The following is a 7,122-nucleotide window of genomic DNA, read 5'->3' on the forward strand; positions in this document are numbered from 1 at the left end:
GCAATTTTAAACTACAAGGTCAAAGCTAATAATTTCTTATAAAAGTTATATATTGAAAAGAAATAATGAAAAACACAATTGGGAAATATTTAAGAAAAAATACGCAGGACTAGCCCTGCTGTGTCAACCCTGTTCCCTAAATTCAGTCACATACCCACTGGCAGGACCAACAGATAATGTCTTTGAACAGTGAATTAACCTGAACCAGACGAGCTCAACACGGTTAAGGAAGATACGTCACATCAAGGTAGTATGTTTTATTCTGAAACAGTTCTGTAGTTCTTACATTCAGATCTATTCTAAACGTTTCTTTGTTAAACTCACTTGTATTCACCTGTTGTTTTTTTTAAAGATTAAAATCTCTGTAAAACCTAAAAATGTTTTAAAATTTGCTGAAAATGCAACAAATTCTCAATTAAAATTTATTTAAAATAATACCCTAGGAGCCAGGGATTTAGCTCAGTGGTTCTGCCACTGCTGCGCAAGCTCAAGGACCCAAGTTCAATTCCCTGGTACCAAAAAAATAAATAATAATAATAATAATAATACCCTACACTGATGTTACTTTTTACCCCCTGAAAAACTCGAGGAGCATTAACAAAAGATTTAAACTACTGTGCAAAATTTCTTCACGAAAAGTGTTTAAAGGCTGGTGCAAAATGGGAAGCAAAATCTAAACAATTTTGGCTTCTTGGAAACAAAAGCCTCTGTGTCTGAGGCGTACTCGTCAGGCGGGCGGTGTGGAGCCGGCTTCATCGTTTCCGGTGGCAGGTGCGCTTGTGCTCCGCATGCCAGTGCTCCTGCTGGCACTTGATGGAGCAGTAGGACGTGTTCCAGCAACAGTGGTACATGGCCTCCTCCTCACAGTTGTAGCACCACTGCTTCTTCTTGGTCTGAGATATTATCTGTTTGTGTTAGGTGGCTAGCTTCTTCATTTCTTCTACAAATTCTTCTTTACACTTTTCCTTTACTTGCTTGCATTTTCTGTCCATCTCACCCTGCATGTTTGCTACAGCTTTATTTACAGCCTTTTTTCTTCTTCCATTTCAGAACTCAGCTTTCCAGAGCTTCACGGACAACTCTCTCTGTCTCTCACTTGTGGTCTGATTTCATCCAGTCTTTAAAGTCATTGAAAATTTTTGGTGTACTTGTCATGGCACATGCTCTTACAGACCCCATCACTGGCAGTCTGGGTGCTCCAGTGCAGCCACTTCTTAGTCTGTGTTGATACTGACACCTTCTCGATTGGCTGAGGCATTGTGGGGATTTCCTGGCTAGAACTCACTGCTTCCGTTTCAGGCTCTGGTTCTTCCTTTTTGGGTTCCACACTTTGATTACGTCTTCCTTTCTTTGCTATTGGTTCTTGAGTGACCTTTAGCTGCTCATTACTGGTAGAAGAGATACTGGATTCCGCCTCTTCCTCACCTCGGTCCTCATTCTTATTTTTTTTTTTTTTTTTTTTTTTTTGGTACCAAAGATGGAACTCTGGTCCTTACGCTTGCAAGGCAGGCGGCAAAACCACTGAGCTAAATCCCGCCCCTCAGTCCTCATTCTTAGACTTCCAAAATCTTCCTTCATGAAGGAAGCGCTGGTGCAGTTCCAGCTCATCATAGGACTTTTTCCACCCCGTACTGCGCTTCACATGCAGCTGGTGAATGTTGACTGTGATATTTTGAATGTTTTCAGAAGGAATTCAGGCTCTCTGGTGGTGGTGGCCGAAAAAGCGAACGTCAACTTGATTGTCCTCTTTCTGCATGACTTTCGCTGGCCAGAACCTGAAACCTTTCATTTTAGCCCAAACCAGCTCATGGTTAGGTATACAAAGATAGCAAAACCAATTGTCCGGACGAGCGTTTGACAAATAGAAGCAGTTCTTGCAAAGCTGTAGTTCATCCAGCTCATGACACGTGTCTTTATATACCATTCTTACAATGTCAGCTTGCTCATTGTCTGCTCCATAGAAAATCACTGTGTTGTGGAGAAGCAGCTGGGCGTCAGCCTTGAATTCTTCATAACTTTGATATTTCCCCTCATTCACTTTCTCTTATATGGTGGGAACATCGACAGCCGAATGCACTAGCCTCTTGTACATTGGGTGTTTATTGTCCCTCCCCTTCTTATTAAGGTCTATAGCCCTCTCCTTCATTCGGGAGACAATGAACCTCAGGTATGTGCCCACCTCCTGTTTATTTGTATTCTTCTTCTTAATGCTCCTCCAAACTGGGCACTGCCAGTGACTACTGCTGTCTCTAAGACTGAACTCAACAGACGAACACTTGGAATGATACACACAAAAACATAGGCCACGTACCAACACCTCTCCAGGCAAATGGCATTCAAAACAATACCTGTCATGATTTTCTGTTTCCCAGTCCTTGTTTGGGGTTGCTGTCCTGGAGAAAGGCTGCATACTGTAGGCAATCTCATCTCCTGGCAACCAATATCCTTCTTGTTCAATACAAGCTTTTGAACCTTTGCATCCCGCTGTTAGAGTTTCAACAATAAGACCATGTTTCACAGCTAAGCTTAGCTGATGGGTGGTCTCTTTTGGATGCATACCGTCGACTCGAGACATATACAGTTTGGGCTTATGTGTGTCTGAAGCAACAGAACTCAGAAATGTCAATGCCAAACATGTCACAAGAGGTCAGAGGTCACATTTTCTAACTGGGATTTGACCTTTGTAATTCGGTCAGTGTTGGCAATTTGCTTCTGTTTCCTTATAATCTCATTGCTACCCAAAGATGCTGGATAGCTTTTGCATCTGCCTGTCGCCTTTTTGTTAAACGTGCCATGACCTGTTTACTTCTTTAGTATTATGCTCTGGCTCTGCTGCCATTGCCCAGTGTGGTGCCGGGCAGGGGGGCTCTTTTACCCTTTTAATGACGTAAAAATTATACCTTTATCAATTGTGTATCCCCAAACCTAGACCAATTATTATGTTCATGTATTTGCCTCTTAAATCATAAAAACTAGAAGAACTACGAACCAAAATCTCACAAGAATGCTAGCTCTTATAATGCGCATATATTCACCTTTCCCAGATAACATTACTACTTCATATGGCTTCACCTTCCTGTGTAGCATCTTCTTGATTCATTCAGAACTTATGCTCACATGTCTTGCGGTACTAGTAGTAATGGCTTCTTCAGCTTTTCTTGCTCTGTGAATGTTTCAATTTCTCCCTCATTTTTGTTGGACATAGAATTCTTAGCTGATTTTGTTTTCCTTTCAGCATCTTGAACATATCAACCCCCTGCCTTCTGGCCTACAAGGTGACTGATAAGAAATCTGCTAAAATGTCACTGGGGAGTCCTTGGATGTGACAAGGCATTCATTTCTTGTTGCTTTCAGTATTCCCCTTTTGTTTTCGTCTTTTTTTTTTTGTATTAAATTCCTTTATTGGTACATTGTAGGTATACAACACAATTACATTTCTCATTGGGAATTGTACCTTTACATAATGCATCTTGGTTCTTATATTTTCCCCATTCCTAGCCCTCCTTTCACCCCCTCCACCCTTCCCTATTTACAAAGACTTTATTGCCATTTTTTCCATTTCTCAGCATTTTTTCCTTTCCCGTCTTTCCTTTCCCCTGCCCCTCCCACTACCCCTACCCCTTTGGACCTTATCTTCCTATTTTACATTATCGATTATTCATTCTAATCATTGGTACATTTTAGGTAGACAATATAATGACATTCATCATTGGAAATTTGCACCTTTACATAGTCTCTCTTGGTTCTTATTTTTCACCCTTGCCCAGCCCTCCCTTCAACCCCTCCAGTCCTCCCTATTTACAAAGATTTTGTTCCTGTTTTTCCATTTTCTCATATTAATCCCATTCCCTTCTATCCTTTCTTCTAGCCCTCCTACTTCCTTCCCCTTTGCCCCTTTTCTTCCTATTTCACATTACCTATTATACATTTAGTCCTTATTTACACTTTCAGTTTCTCACACCAGAGAAAATATTCTGTATTTATACATGTGTGTCCTATTTATTTCACTTAAGAGTATTGCCTCAATGTGCATCCACTGAGCTATAAATGTCTCTAATTTCTCATTTTTTATGGCTGAGTAGTACTCCATTTTATAAAAAACCCACACTTTCTTTATCCAGTCTCCAGTTGATGGGCATTTGGGCTGTTTCCAAGTTTTAGCTATCACAAACTGTGCTGCTATGAACATGGGTGCACATATATCACTGTGGTATGATTCTTTTAATTCTTTGGGGAAGATCCCCAGCAGTGGAATAGCGGGGTCAAATGGGACTTTCAGTCCTCGTTCTTTGAGGTATCTCCATACTGATTTCCACAGTGCTTGCACCAGTCTACACTCCCACCAGCAGTGGAGCAGGGTTCCTCTTTCCCCACAGCCCCGCCAGCATTTGTTATTGGTTGATTTCATGATAGCAGCCATTCTTTCTGGAGTGAAGTGGAATCTCAGTGTTGGTTTCATTTGCATCTCTCGAATGACCAGTGATGTTGAACATTTTTTCATGTATTTATTTGCTATTTCTACTTCTTTGTCTGAGAAATGTCTGTTCATTTCAGGTGCCCATTTTTGGATTGGGTCTTTAAATTTGGGAGGTCTGATCTTTTTAAGTTCTTTATAGATTCGAGAGAGTAGACCTTTGTCTGAGGAAGAGCAGGTGAAGGTTTTTTCCCACATTGTGGGTTGTCTCTTCACACTGCTGGGGGTTTCTCTTGCTGTGCAGAAGCCTTTTAATAAGAAGAGATCCCATTTGTTGATTGTTTGTGCTAGTTCACGGGGAACTGAGGTTTTGTTCATAAAATGTTTTCCTACACCCATGTCTTCAAGGGTTCTACCTAACCTCTGTTCCAACTGGTTTAGAGTTTCTATTTTAATATTTAGATCTTTAATCCATTTTGATTTTAGTTTAGTGCATGGTGAGAGATACAGGTCTAGTTTTAATCTTTGGCAAATTGAAGCCCAATTTTTCCAGCACCATTTATGAAAGAGGCTATCTTTCCTCCAGTGAGGGTGTTTGGCTCCTTTGTCGAAGATGAGATGGCTGAGTGTGTCTGGCATTGTTTCTGCATCTTCTAATCTGTTCCACTGGTCCTCAAGTCTGTTTCTTTGCCAGTACCATGCTGTTTTTATCACAGTAGCTTTGTAGTAGAGTTGCAGGTTGGGGATTGTGATACCCCCTGCCATGTCTCTGTTACCTAGAATTGCTTTTGCTATTCTGGGTCTCTTCTCGTTCCAAATGAATTTTTGGATTGTTTTCTCGAGGTCTATGAAGTATGGTGCTGGGATCTCAACTGGAATTGCATTAAATCTATATAGCAGTTTTGGAAGTATGACCATTTTCACTTCCTACCCAGAAGCAGGGGATGTCTGTCCATTTTCTGATATCATCTTCAATCTCTCTTTTCAGAGTGCCATAGTTTTCAGAGAAGAGGTCTTTGATTTCTTTCGTTAGGATGATTCCTAGGTATTTCAGTTTTTTGGATACTATTGTGAAAGGAATTATTTGCCCTATTTCTCTCTCAGTGAGTCTGTGTCATTTGTGTAGAGGAAAGCTATTGATTTTTGTGTGTTGACCTTGTAACCAGCTACTTGACTGAATTTGGTTATTAAGTCTAGGAGACTTTTGGTGGAGTTCTTGGGGTCTTCTATATACAGTATCATGTCATCTGCAAAGAATGACAATTTGACTTCTTCATTACCTATCTTTATTCCTTTTATTTCTTTCTCTTGTCTAATTGCCGTGGCTAATATTTCCAGAACTATATTGAACAAGAGTGGTGATAGTGGACATCCTTGTCTTGTTCCTGATTTTAGTGTGAAGGATTTCAGTTTTTGACCATTTAGTATGATATTGGCTGTTGATTTTTCATAAATGGCTTCTATCAGTTTGAGGTGGAGACCATCTATTCCATTTATTTGTAGGGTTTTTATCATAAATGCATGCTGGATTTTGTCAAATGCTTTTTCTGCGTCTATGGAGATAATCATATGGTTTTTGTCCTTGGCTCTATTGATCTAGTGTATTACATTGATTGATTTTCATATATTGAACCATCCCTGCATCCCTGGGATGAATCCCACTTGATCAGGGTGTATGATCTTCTTGATTATCTTCTGCATTCTGTTTGCCATTATCTTATTAAGGATTTTTACATCTATGTTCATTAGTGAGATTGGCCTATAGTTCTCTTTTTTAGTTGGGTCTTTCTCTGCTTTGGGGATCAAGGTGATGCTTGCTTCCAGGAATGAATTTGGGAGTATTGCTTCCCTTTCAATTTCATTGAAGAGTTTAAACAGTAGTGGCAGTAGTTCCTCTCTAAATGTCTTGTAGAATTCAGCAGTGAAGCCATCAGGGCCCGGGCTTTTCTTAGTTGATAAGTTTTTAATTACATTTTCAATTTCATTGGTTGATATTGGGTGGTTCAGAATTTTTAGGTCTTCTTCGTTCAACTTTGGTAATTCATATGTATCTAAGAATCTGTCCATTTCTTCTGTGTTGTCCATCTTATTGGCGTATAGGTTCTGGAAGTAGGTATTGATGATCCTCTGGATTTCTGCTGGGTCTGTTGTCATTTCACCCTTTTCATTCCTAATTGTGTGGATTTGGGCCTTTTCTTTCCTTTTTCTGACAAGATTGGCTAAAGGTTTGTCAATTTTGTTGATTCTTTCAAAGAACCAACTCTTGGCTTCATTGATTTTTTGTATCATTCTCTTAGTCTCCATTGCATCGATTTCTCCTCTGATCTTTATAGTTTCCTCCCTTGTATGAGCTTTGGGGTTGTCCTGCTCTTCTTTTTCTAGAAGCTTGAGGTGCAGCATCAGGTTGTTTACTTGGGCTCATTCTGTTTTCCTAATATGCGTATTCACTGCTATGAATTTCCCTCGTAAGACTGCTTTCATTGTGTCCCATAGATTCCGATATGTTGTATTGTCATTGTCATTTAATTGAAGGAACTGTCTGATTTCTTCTTTAATTTCCTCTGTGACCCATTGGTTATTCAGAAGTGTGTTGTTCAATTTCCACGTGTTTATGAAATTTTTTGAGTTTCTTTTGCTATGGATCTCCAATTTCATCGCACTATGGTCTGATAATATACAGGGGATAACTTCAATTCCTTTGCACTTAC

General features: G+C 39.8%; 1 pseudogene; it reads right to left on the bottom strand.

Annotated features, from left to right (window-relative positions):
• Window positions 1–568: 568 nt before the first annotated feature.
• LOC101700186 (zinc finger MYND domain-containing protein 11-like) lies at window positions 569–2,816 on the bottom strand (annotated as a pseudogene).
• Window positions 2,817–7,122: the final 4,306 nt, after the last annotated feature.

Source organism: Heterocephalus glaber, unplaced genomic scaffold, assembly GCF_053883595.1.
Source record: "Heterocephalus glaber isolate CG9 unplaced genomic scaffold, H.glaber_assembly_v1.0 deba00000594, whole genome shotgun sequence".
In the NCBI taxonomy this organism is placed as follows: domain Eukaryota; kingdom Metazoa; phylum Chordata; class Mammalia; order Rodentia; family Bathyergidae; genus Heterocephalus; species Heterocephalus glaber.